The sequence below is a fragment of the Oncorhynchus tshawytscha genome, linkage group LG02 (genome assembly GCF_018296145.1).
Source record: "Oncorhynchus tshawytscha isolate Ot180627B linkage group LG02, Otsh_v2.0, whole genome shotgun sequence".
Lineage (NCBI taxonomy): Eukaryota > Metazoa > Chordata > Actinopteri > Salmoniformes > Salmonidae > Oncorhynchus > Oncorhynchus tshawytscha.
In genome coordinates, this window is record NC_056430.1 from 14,212,958 (window position 1) to 14,226,432 (window position 13,475).

Sequence of the window (13,475 nt, forward strand, 5' to 3'; positions counted from 1 at the left end):
AGTGTGCTCTCCCCCAGGTCAAGCTCCAGTGTGCTCTTCCCCAGGTCAAGCTCCAGGGTACTCTTCCCCCAGGTCAAGCTCCAGTGTGCTCTTCCTCCAGGTCAAGCTCCAGTGTGCTCTCCCCCAGGTCAAGCTCCAGTGTGCTCTTCCCCCAGGTCAAGCTCCAGGGTACTCTCCCCCAGGTCAAGCTCCAGTGTGCTCTTCCCCAGGTCAAGCTCCAGGGTACTCTTCCCCCAGGTCAAGCTCCAGTGTGCCCTTCCTCCAGGTCAAGCTCCAGTGTGCTCTTCCTCCAGGTCAAGCTCCAGTGTGCTCTCCCCCCAGGTCAAGCTCCAGTGTGCTCTTCCTCCAGGTCAAGCTCCAGGGTACTCTTCCCCCAGGTCAAGCTCCAGGGTACTCTCCCCCAGGTCAAGATCCAGGGTACTCTTCCCCCAGGTCAAGCTCCAGGGTACTCTTCCCCCAGGGCACAGACTTCCCAGCGGACGGAGGAGTTCTGATTCTGTAAGACTGTGGAGAAAATCACTCAATCACAGAGAAATAGGATGGAGAGAATCCTCTGGGGGAATGGTACACGTGTCACGGTCAACAAAGTAAACACAGTGAATACTTCACATAAAAAAATCTATCCCCACCTTAATCCGTGGTGTTGCGCCAGCTGTACTGGGGAACGCCAAGATGGAGTTTTGAGAGCTTTGCTTTCCTTTGACACATCAAACATACCACTCCAGTTAATCTAATAAATTCTACAGTGATCATACAACATACCAACACCACATCCATTGATGATGGAATAGCCTACATTATAAAAACACCACACAGTATAATCAACGGATTCCAATACCTTAATTTGCGGTGTTGCTATAACTGTTGTTATGGAGCTCCAAGACGGAGTTCTTGGGGCTTTGCTTTCCATTTCCTTTGACACATCAAAAATATATCAGTTAATCTGAGGAATTATACAGTGATCATGCACAGGGATGTAATGGAGAACAGAAAGAACCCAATCATTTTTAAGAGGTTCATGATCAATAACATTAATGTTTGGATTCACAGCATCTCTTCTGTCTGAGTTTGGGATTGGGTTACAGAGGCTTTGTGTGACTGTCCTCAGGCATCGTGGCTGAGTGTTTCAGAACACCTAACTTCTATGGACTTTGGCTAAGGCAGCTAGCTCATTTGCAAATGTTTTTGTTGTTGGGGAAAAACAATAGTTTTTGTCAGACACTTTTTAACAACACTAAGTGTTGTTGTAATGCTCTGATATCTGAATATGTACCTGGTTATCCTGTGTCTGCAGTTGCCTGCTCATTTTCTGACATGCCGTCTCTTTTTCCAGACCTGTAATCTCCTGTAGTCAGCTTTCCTACAACACAACATGACATCACGACTGAGTCAATAGACAACATTTGTCACTTGACACACCTTTGTCAGCATGGTGGATGGCAGGGGACTTACCCTCTCCTTCATTTCTTTCTCCAGTTGTTCCTTCAAATGGCCATTTTCCATGTTCTGCTGTGACAGATCCAATTCCTGAGGAAAAATCAGAAAAGAAGCAGATATATAACACTCTACTGAAATACTCCCAGTTAATACAATGACATTTTTATTCATGTACTATCATGTATCATACCAGTGATGTTCTATTAGCAGCTGCCTCCATGTCTTCTCTCTTCTTATCATCAAGCTCTGCATCTTTCTCGTCAACCATTTCGTCATAGTGGATCTGATGCCAACAGAGAACTTAACCTTGTGCTTTCCGTCACGGCAACCATGTCTGCTGTCTTGTTCTGACGTTTGACTTCAGCATCTTCCTTACTCTTGACGGCCTCTGTAGCTCAAAGCTGTAGCTTCGGTACCTGCAGGGATCAGGTTACAGTCGAAGTCAGAAGTTAACATACACTTAGGTTGGAGTCATTAAAACTGTTGTTTCAACCACTCCACAAATTTCTTGTTAACAAACTATAGTTTTGGAAATCTACTTTGTGCATGACAGAAGTAATTTTTCCAACAATTTGTTACAGACAGATTATTTCACTTATAATTCACTGTATCACAATTCCAGTGGGTCAGAAGTTAACATACACTAAGTTGACTGTGCCTTTAAACAACTTGGAAAATTCCAGAAAATGGTGTTATTGCTTTAGAAGCTTCTGATAGGATAATTGATATCATTTGAGTCAATTGGAGGTAAAACTGTGGATGTATTTCAAGGCCTACCTTCAAACTCAGTGTCTCTTTGCTTGACATCATGGGAAAATCAAAAGAAATCAACCAAGACCTCAGAAAATGTAGACCTCCACAAGTCATCACATTCCCAGTGGATCAGAAGTTTACATACACTCAATTTGTATTTGGTTGCATTAACTTTAAGTGGTTTAACTTGGATCAAACATTTCGGGTAGCCTCCCACAAGATTCCCATAATAAGTTGGGTGAATTTTGGCCCACTCCTCCTGACAGAGCTGGTGTAACTGAGTCAGGTTTGTAGACCTCCTTGCTCGCACACGCTTTTTCAGTTCTGCCCACAAGTTTTCTATGGGATTGAGGTCAGGGCTTTGTGATGGCTACTCCAATACCTTGACTTTGTTGTCCTTAAGCCATTTTGCCACTACTTTGGAAGTATGCTTGGGGTCATTGTCCATTTGGAAGACCCATTTGCGGCCAAGCTTTAACTTCCTGACTGATGTCTTGAGATGTTGCTTCAATATATCCACAACATTTTTCTACCTCATGATGCCATCTATTTTGTGAAGTGCACCAGTCCCTCCTGCAGCAAAGCACCCCACAACATGATGCTGCCCCCTCCGTGCTCCACGGTTGGGATGGTGTTCTTCGGCTCGCAAGCTTCCCTCTTTTTCCTCCAAACATAAAGATGGTTATTATGGCCAAACATTTCTATTTTTGTTTCATTAGACCAGAGGACATTTCTCCAAAAAGTACGATCTTTGTCCCCATGTGCAGTTGCAAACTGTAGTTTGGCTTTTTTATGTCTGTTTTGGAGCAGTGGCTTCTTCCTTGCTGAGCGGCCTTTCAGGTTATGTCGATATAGGACTCGTTTTACTGTGAATATAGATACTCTGTACCTGCTTCCTCCAGCATCTTCACAAGGTCCTTTGCTGTTGTTCTGGGATTGATTTGCACTTTTCACACCAAAGTATGTTCATCCTTAGGAGACAGAACGCGTCTCCTTCCTGAGCGGTATGGCGGCTGTGTGGTCCCATGGTTTTTATACTTGCGTACTATTGTTTGTACAGATGGACATGGTACCTTTAGGCATTTTGAAATTGCTCCCAAGGATGAACCAGACTTGTGGAGGTCTACATTTTTTTCTGAGGTCTTGTCTGATTTCTCTTGATATTCCCATTTTTCAAGTTTGTAGGCCTTGAAATATATCCACAGGTACACCTCCAATTGACTCAAATGATGTCAATTAGCCTATCAGAAGCTTCTAAAGCCATGACATTATTTTTGGGAATTTTCCAAGTGTCACCCTGACCTGAGATATCTCTGTTTTCTTTATATTATAGTTAGGTCAAGGTGTGACTAGGGTGGATACGCTAGTTTTTGTATAGTCTAGGGGTTTTGTATGTCTCAGGGTTTTGCATTGTCTAGGGTTTTTGTACGTCTAGAGTTTTGCAAGTCTAGGTATTTGTATTTTTATGGTGGCCTGATATGGTTCCCAATCAGAGGCAGCGGTTTATCGTTGTCTCTGATTGGGGATCATATTTAGGTAGCCATTTCCCTTTGGTGTTTGTGGGTTCTTGTCTATGTGTAGTTGCCTGTCAGCACTCATTTGTATAGCTTCACGTGTCGCTTTGATATTTTGGTTAGTTTGTTCAGTATTCATTATCATAACAATAAAGAATGTACTCATACCACGCTGTGCTTTGGTCTCCTTCATACGACGGACGTGACAGAAGAACCCACCATAAAAGGACCAAGCAGCGTGTTCAGGAGGAGCAGACATCATGGACATGGGATGAGATTTTGGACGGTAAGGATCCTGGACGTGGGAGGAAACATTGGCAGGAAATGATCGCCTGCCTTGGAAGCAGGGGGAGATAGCACAGGAGGAACTGCGACGATACGAGGGGACACTGAAGCCAGAGATGCAGCCCCAATAAAAAAAATTGGGGGAGGCACATGAGGAGATTGGCTGAGTCAAGTTGGAGACCTGAGCCAACTCCTCGTGCTTACCGCGGGGAGCGTGTGACTGGTAAGACACCATCTTATGCAGTGATGCGCACGGTGTCTCCAGTTTGCATTCATAGATCGGCGTGCTCTATTCCAGCTCCTCGCAATTGCCGGTCTAGAATGGGCATCTAGATAGGATGCCAACAACGGGCCACAGTCCGGAACCTCCAATGTCGGGCCACAGTCCGGAACCTCCATCGACGGTCCACAGTCCGGAGCCTCCATAGAAGATCCCCAGTCCGAAGCCTCCAGCGACGGTCCCCAGTCCGGGGTCTGGAGCGACGGTCCCCAGTCCGGGGTCTCCAGCGACGGTCCCGAGTCCGGGGTCTCCAGAGACAGTTCCCAGATCCACGGTCCGGTTCTACAAAGGCGGAGGGATCAGCGTAAAGAGGTGGGGGGCGAATGGATGGAGAGAATCCTCTGGGGGAATGGTACACGGTCACGGTTCACAGTGAATACTTCAATAAAAAAATCTATCCCCACCTTAATCCGTGGTGTTGGAGCTGATCAAGATGGAGTTTTGAGAGCTTTGCTTTCCTTTGAAATCAAACATACCACTCGAGGTGGGGTTCTACAAAGGCGGAGGGATCAGCGTAAAGAGGTGGGGGGCGTCCAGAACCAGAGCCGCCACCAAGGGTAGATGCCCACCCAGACCCTCCCCTATAGTTTCAGGTTTGCGGCCGGGAGTCCGCACCTTTGGGGGGGTACTGTCACACCCTGACCTGAGATATCTCTGTTTTCTTTATATTTTGCAGGTCTAGGTATTTGTATGTTTATGGTGGCCTGATATGGTTCCCAATCAGAGGCAGCTGTTTATCGTTGTCTCTGATTGGGGATCATATTTAGGTAGCCATTTCCCTTTGGTGTTTGTGGGTTCTTGTCTATGTGTAGTTGCCTGTCAGCACTCACTTGTATAGCATCATGTGTCGTTTTTGTTATTTTGGTTAGTTTGTTCAGTGTTCATTCTTATAATAATAAAGAATGTACGCATACCATGCTGCGCTTGGGTCTCCTTCATAAGATGAACGTGACACCAAGCTGTTTGAAGGCACAGTCAACTTAGTGTATGTGAACTTCTGAACCACTGGAATTGTGATAAAGTGAATTATAAGTGAAATAATCTGTCTGTAAACAATTGTTGAAAAAATGACTTGTGTCATGCACAAACAAATTTTAGATGTCCTAACCGACTTGCCAAAACTATAGTGTTTTTAAATTTGCCTTTTGGTAGGCCGTCATTCTAAATAAGAACTGCAATGCAGCAAGATACATTTGATCTCAAAATCATTCACCTTTTCTTTCCCATAGAGAGGATTTGAAATCCTAAAATGACAAAGTTGAAGAGCAAGGTGAAGACACTGAGAATCTGCAGAAGAAACTTGGAAAAAGATTAAGCAAATCAACTGTTTCAAACTGTTTTTCAGACAACGACAAAATACGGCCAAATCTACAGTTGAAGTCGAAAGTTTACATACACTTAGGTTAGAGTCATTAAAACAAGTTTTTCAACCACTCCACAAATTTCTTGTTAAAATACAATATAAATATAGGACAAAACACACATCACAAAAAGAGAGTCAACACAACACTACATAAAGAGAAACCTGAGACAACAACATAGCAAGGCAGCAACACATTACAACACAGAATGGTAGGATCACAACATAACAACAACATGGTAGCAACACAACATGGTAGCAGCACAAAAACATGGTACAAACATTATCGGGCAGAGTCAACAGCATAACGGTCAAGAAGATAGAGACAACAATACATCACACAAAGCAGCCACAACTGTCAGTGAGAGTGTCCATGTTTGAGTCTTTAAATTAAGAGATTGAGATAAAACTGTCCGTTTGAGTGTTTGTTGCAGCTCGTTCCAGTCGCTAGCTGCAGAGAACTGAAAAGAGGAGTGACCCAGGGATGTGTGTGCTTTGGGGACAGAATGTTACTGGCAGAACGCATGTTGTATGTGGAGGATGAGGGCTGCAGTAGATATCTCAGATAGGGGGGAGTGAAGCCTAAGAGGGTTTTATAAATAAGCATCAACCAGTGGGTCTTGTGATGGGTATACAGAGATGACCAGCTTACAGAGGAGTATAGAGTGCCGTGATGTGTCCTATAAGGCGCATTGTTGGCAAATATGATGGTTGGATGATAAAGAACCTCTAGATGCTCGAGAGCACCCTTACCTGCCGATCTATAAATTATGTCTCTGTAATCTAGCATGGGTAGGCTGGTCATCTGAATCAGGATTATTTTGGCAGGTCGGGTGAAAGAGGAGCAATATCGATAGAGGAAACCAAGTCTAGATTTAACTTTAGCCTGTAGCTTTGATATGTGCTGGTGGCAGGACAGTGCACCGTCCAGCCATTCTCTCAAATACTTGTATGAGGTGACTACCTAAAACTCTAAACCCTCAGAGGTAGTAATAACACCTGTGGGAAGAGGATCATTCTTCTTACCAAACCACATGACCTTTGTTTTGGAGGTGTTCAGAACAAGGTTAAGGGTAGGGAAAGCTTGTTGGACACAAAGAAAGCTTTGTTGTAGAGCATTTAACACAAAATCCGGAGAGGGGCCAGCTGAGTATAAGACTGTATCATTTGCATATAAATGGATGAGAGAGCTTCCTACTGCCTGAGCTATGTTGTTGATGTAAATTGAGACGTGGGGCCTAAGATTGAGCCTTGGGGTACTCCCTTGGTGACAGGCAGTGGCTGAGAGCAGATTTTCGGACTTTATACGCTACACTCTTTGAGAGAGGTAGTTAGCAAACCAGGCCAAAGACCCCTCAGAGAAGATTTTGTTGACCTTATCCGGCCTACAAGAATGGAATGGTCTACCGTATCAAAATCTTTGGCCAAGTCAATAAAAATAGCAGCATATTAACAGCAGCATATTAAATATTAACAATCAACTCTGACCATAATTGATGGTTTTCCTCCTGGAGCCTTTCAATTTCCTTCTTCATCTTCATCTATTTTGCCTCCCTCTCCTGAATGAGAGAAAAATATTCCCATAACAACAAAATACCTTAAATTATCAGAAAACTGCTCAATTATTCTGTTTTATTCTATACATACAGCAACACATGTTCAATTCATACAGACTTTTAGTCGTGCTACAAGAATGGTTGCCTCTGAGGATTCATTCTGCATCGTCTCCAGAATAGTCTTGTTCTCAAGTTGCAGCTGATTGAGACTTGCTGATAGCTCTTCATACTTCACCCTGGGGAAGAGTTCACATTCAGCATTATTTAAATGGAGAATTGGAGACATGGAGGAAAACTGTCCCTCAGGTAATTATATAAGTGATATTTGAACATCAAAGGCCTTACTCATGTTGTACAATGTCTGTCTTCAGATGATCTTTTTCCTTGATGGATTTTTCCTCTCTTCTCATTGCAGCAGATAATTGCCCCTCAATCTCTTGTATTTTCCTCTGTGGGAGAGAACACATGAACAATCTCTTTCCTGGACGATTGCATGTACAGGTGTCGAACAAAAAATTGAAGCCAATATTGTGCGAGGAAAATACAATTGATAGAATCAAACCTCTGTCATATTGTCTTTATCCTTCAAATAGTTTTGCATCGTTTCAGCCTTTTCAAGTGCCTTTTCCAGTAAATTGTTTTCAGCAGACTTTATTCTGGACGGGTACAACACATTAATAAGATTTAAGCAAGCAATATTCTTCTGAATAAGTAGTGCTACAAATGTATCTACACAACGGTCATCTGAACATCATCTTACCTTGAATTAGTGAATTTCAGCATGTTTCCCCTTAAACTCTGTGGTGAGTTCTGATGTTCTGGTCTCCACAACTTTGTTTTATCTAGTGACTGTATGGATTTTGTTTTGATATCCTAAAGGCAAGAGTTAAATAATTGCTCTTTCATTAACCTCACTACATGGACTAGGCATGACATTTATAAGAGGGAAGTGTCAATTTGGGTTCACAAAACACAGTGTAATCTTTATAATCTTTGAATTGCATAACCTGTGTTTTGAATATTCTCTTCATCAGCATATTGGAGTACAAGATATAATACTAACTTCAAAGTCTTTATTGAGCTGTTCGGCACTTTACAGACTCTAACAGGGATTCTTGTTCTTGTTTGAAACTTTGATGGGCTTCCTGATGTTGCTCTGTCAAAAAAAATAAGATGTTTATTAGTTTTTGTCATAAATCATGAAATTTAACAGGAGTAAAGCAGTTATGATGCAGCTACCATGCTTGTAGTTACACTTTCAGTAAAATGCATGGAATATTTGGAAAAGTTCACACTTAGGCCTAATCAATGAACAAAATCAAAATAAATTAAAACATTTTCAAGTGCCAATCTTACTTGCTGCCTCTTGTAAACTTTTGCAACTCTCTTGGGTTTCATAGAAGTTGAGCAGGAAGTTGATTTACTGAAGCTTTTCTTTTTTGTTCTTCCTTTTCATCTGTATCACAACGTTTAAGAGATATTTTCAGTTTGAATAGTCTACATACGCAAAGTAAAATACTGTTCATATTGTGTGTGACAACAAGAGGTTTCTAAATATGTGTGTTTTGGGAAACACTCAACAAGGCAGTGCCCATTACTCTACTCATGTTGATTGAGTCAGTTATTGACCAATCTCTTCTTGTTTCATGCTGAATTCTTCCCCATATTCAATCCATCCCTATACCAGTCTGCTGTTCCCACATGCTTCAAGAGGGCCACCATTGTTCCTGTTCCCAAGAAAGCTAAGGTAACTGAGCTAAACGACTACCGCCCCGTAGCACTCACATCCGTCATCATGAAGTGCTTTGAGAGACTAGTCAAGGACCATATCACCTCCACCCTACCTGACACCCTAGACCCACTCCAATTTGCTTGCCGCCCAAATAGGTCCACAGACGATGCAATCTCAACCACACTGCACACTGCCCTAACCCATCTGGACAAGAGGAATACCTATGTGAGAATGCTGTTCATCGACTACAGCTCGGCATTCAACACCATAGTACCCTCCAAGCTCGTCATCAAGCTCGAGACCCTGGGTCTCGACCCCGCCCTGTGCAACTGGGTACTGGACTTCCTGACGGGCCGCACCCAGGTGGTGAGGGTAGGCAACAACATCTCCTCCCGCTGATCCTCAACACTGGGGCCCCACAAGGGTGCGTTCTGAGCCCTCTCCTGTACTCCCTGTTCACCCACGACTGCGTGGCCACGCACGCCTCCAACTCAATCATCAAGTTTGCGGACGACACAACAGTGGTAGGCTTGATTACCAACAACGACGAGACGGCCTACAGGGAGGAGGTGAGGGCCCTCGGAGTGTGGTGTCAGGAAAATAACCTCACACTCAATGTCAACAAAACTAAGGAGATGATTGTGGACTTCAGGAAACAGCAGAGGGAACACCCCCTATCCACATCGATGGAACAGTAGTGGAGAGGGTAGCAAGTTTTAAGTTCCTCGGCATACACATCACAGACAAACTGAATTGGTCCACTCACACAGACAGCATCGTGAAGAAGGCGCAGCACCGCCTCTTCAACCTCAGGAGGCTGAAGAAATTCGGCTTGTCACCAAAAGCACTCACAAACTTCTACAGATGCACAATCGAGAGCATCCTGGCGGGCTGTATCACCGCCTGGTACGGCAACTGCTCCGCCCTCAACCGTAAGGCTCTCCAGAGGGTAGTGAGGTCAGCACAACGCATCACCGGGGGCAAACTACCTGCCCTCCAGGACACCTACACCACCCGATGTTACAGGAAGGCCATAAAGATCATCAAGGACATCAACCACCCGAGCCACTGCCTGTTCACCCCGCTATCATCCAGAAGGCGAGGTCAGTACAGGTGCATCAAAGCTGGGACCGAGAGACTGAAAAACAGCTTCTATCTCAAGGCCATCAGACTGTTAAACAGCCACCACTAACATTGAGTGGCTGCTGCCAACACACTGACACTGACACTGACTCAACTCCAGCCACTTTAATAATGGGAATTGATGGGAAATTATGTAAATATATCACTAGCCACTTTAAACAATGCTACCTTATATAATGTTACTTACCCTACATTATTCATCTCATATGCATACGTATACACTGTACTCTATATCATCGACTGCATCCTTATGTAATACATGTATCACTAGCCACTTTAACTATGCCACTTTGTTTACATACTCATCTCATATGTATATACTGTACTCGATATCATCTACTGTATCTTGCCTATGCTGCTCTGTACCATCACTCATTCATATATCCTTATGTACATATTCTTTATCCCCTTACACTGTGTATAAGACAGTAGTTTTGGAATTGTTAGTTAGATTACTTGTTGGTTATTACTGCATTGTCGGAACTAGAAGCACAAGCATTTCGCTACACTCGCATTAACATCTGCTAACCATGTGTATGTGACAAATAAAATTTGATTTGATGTTGATTTGAACTTCTGCTTTAGATCATTCAATTCTTACAATCCCTCTTTGACTGTGTGAAATGTTCACACCAAAGGAGTTGTTGTTCTATTTGAATATACTGTGTACATTGCCTAGTGTTATGTTCATAACAACACAATACAAGTACATTGATGATTATATACAGTATTAAAAGTACACATACATTTCAGCATCTCATGGCGGTCAGTTTCTGCTTGAATAGATAGGCTCTCAAAGGCAACATTCATCTTCTATAACAATTAATAAAGTAAACACATTTCACTAGCACCATACATGCTTTATTCATGTAGATAACAAATAATCAAAAGAACAGGAAATATTCATATTCACCTGAGTACTTTCACTGTGCTAATGACGCTGGAGGGGATGGCTGCCGTTTTACGGGCTCCTAACCGATTATGCTATTTTGTGTGTTTTTTTTCTCATTGTTTGTAACTTATTTTGTACATAATGTTTCTGCTACCGTCTCTTAAGACCGAAAAGAGCTTCAGGGTATCAGAACAGCGATTACTACCCCGACTAACCTGTAACCCCGGATATTGACTAGGTACTGGTACCGGCTGTATATAGCCTCATTATTGTTATTTTATTGTGTCACTTTTTTTAACTTTAGTTTATTTAGTAAATATTTTCTTAAATCAATTTTTCTTAAAACTGCATTGTTGGTTAAGGACTAAGGACTTGTAAGTAAGCATTTCACGGTAAGGTTTACACCCTGTTGTATTCGGCGCACATGACAAAAAAGATTTGATCTTCTGTCCATGAACACATGATGGGTTTCTTCTCTAAGAGAACATAGGTTAGTTTGAGGACAATGTAGACCACAAAATGTCCTCATTTTGAATTTAGGTACTAGCATGTACACTTAGGCTAAGAAGACGGCATGTTTTAGTAACATAGATGGACTTTCTCCGCTGATCTTTCAAACATATATTTAAATATATGACTTATGTTCCATGTTGCATTTCTGTTCGAGAAATAAATGTGCCAGATAAAAAGCAGAATGATAATACAATCTATAGTGAAAGTATCATGTTGTAATCAAATACATACCTGTTCCGCAGATCATTCTCACTGCTCTGATCTTCTAGTTTAAATAGTGAGGCTTTCATTTCTGAATGGAAATATAAAGGAAAGGGAAATGCAATAACAATAATGATACACTTTTTTAACCTTTCTAGCGCAGGCGTTTCGCTAGCGGAACCCCTCGACAACATTCCGCTGAAAAGGCAGCGTGCGAAATACAAAAATATTTTTTTGAAATATGTAACTTTCACACATTAACAAGTCCAATACAGCAAATGAAAGATAAACATCTTGTTAATCTACCCATCGTGTCCGATTTAAAAAATGCTTTACAGCGAAAGCACAACATATGATTATGTTAGGTCATAGCTAAGTCAAAAAAACACAGCCATTTTTCCAGCCAAAGATAGGAGTCGCAAAAAGCAGAAATATAGATAGAATTAATCACTAACCTTTGATGACATCAGATGACACTCATAGGACATCATGTTACACAATACATGTATGTTTTGTTCGATAATGTGCATATTTATATCCAAAAATCTCAGTTTACATTGGCGCGCTACGTGCAGTAATGTTTTGATTCCAAAACATCCAGTGATTTTGTAGAAATACTCATAATAAACATTGATAAACAATACAACTGTTATTCACAGAATTAAAGATATACTTCTCCTTAATGCAACCGCTGTGTCAGATTTTTAAAAAACTTTACTGAAAAAGCATCATCTGAGGACAGTGCTCAGAGCCCAATCCAGCCCGAGAAATATCCGCCATTTTGGAGACAACAGAAGTTAGAAATAACACTATAAATATTCACTTACCTTTGATGATCTTCATCAGAAGGCACTCCCAGGAATCCCAGTTCAACAACAAATGACTGATTTGTTCCATAAAGTCCATCATTTATGTCCAAATAGCCACTTGTTGTTAACGTGTTCAGCCCAGTAATCCATCTTCATGAGGCGCAAGCACTTCGTCCAGACAAAAACTCAAAAAGTTCCGTTACAGGTCGTAGAAACAAGTCAAACGATGTATGGAATCAATCTTTAGGATGTTTTTCACATAAAACATCAATAAGCTTCCAACCGGAGAATTCCTATGTCTGAAGAAAAGCACTGGAACAAGAGCTTACTCTGTCGGGAGAGCGCGTCACGAGCCTGAGACACTCTGCCAGACCACTGACTAAAACAGGTCTCATGAGCCCCTCCTTTATAGCAGAATCCTCAAATCAGTTTCTAAAGACGGTTGACATCTAGTGGAAGCCGTAGGAAGTGCAACTTGACTCCATAGACACTGTGTATTCAGTAGGCCAATCCTGGTTGGATTTTTCTCAGGTTTTTGCCAGCCATATGAGTTCGGTTATACTCACAGACATCATTCAAACAGTTTTAGAAACTTCAGAGTATTTTCTATCCAATACTAATAATAATATATAATAATATAATAATAATAATAATAATAATAATATATTAGCATCTGGAAGAGAGTAGGAGGCAGTTCACTCTGGACACGCTATTCATCCAAAAGTGTAAATGCTGCCCCCTATCCCAAAAAGGATTATAGGACTGTAGCATTTTCACTCTGTCATTTCAATATAGGCCTAGACCTTAACCATATAGCCTGTTATTTAAAACTAAGAATTGAGATAAATTGAAATAAAGACTAATTTGCTCATAATCAACTAATATTGGCTCACTGGTGAGTTGTAAAGTGTGGTATCTTCTGTATCTAGGTAGTGGTGGGAAAAGTACTAAAACTCATACTTGAGTAAAAGTAAAGTGAAAGTGTGTCACCCAGTAAAAT

The 13,475-nt window shown here is 41.9% G+C and overlaps 1 long non-coding RNA gene across 1 annotated transcript; it reads right to left on the reverse strand.

Moving 5' to 3' along the window:
* Positions 1–215: 215 nt before the first annotated feature.
* Positions 216–11,753, reverse strand: LOC112262640. Its single transcript, XR_002955391.2, has 13 exons — positions 11,697–11,753; positions 8,542–8,641; positions 8,249–8,341; positions 7,946–8,058; positions 7,748–7,841; positions 7,531–7,634; positions 7,118–7,421; positions 5,483–5,513; positions 1,628–1,853; positions 1,453–1,527; positions 1,274–1,360; positions 839–913; positions 216–697 (listed from the first exon to the last, which is right to left on the reverse strand). It is a non-coding gene; the product is annotated as an uncharacterized LOC112262640 (long non-coding RNA).
* Between the last annotated feature and the right edge of the window lie 1,722 nt (positions 11,754–13,475).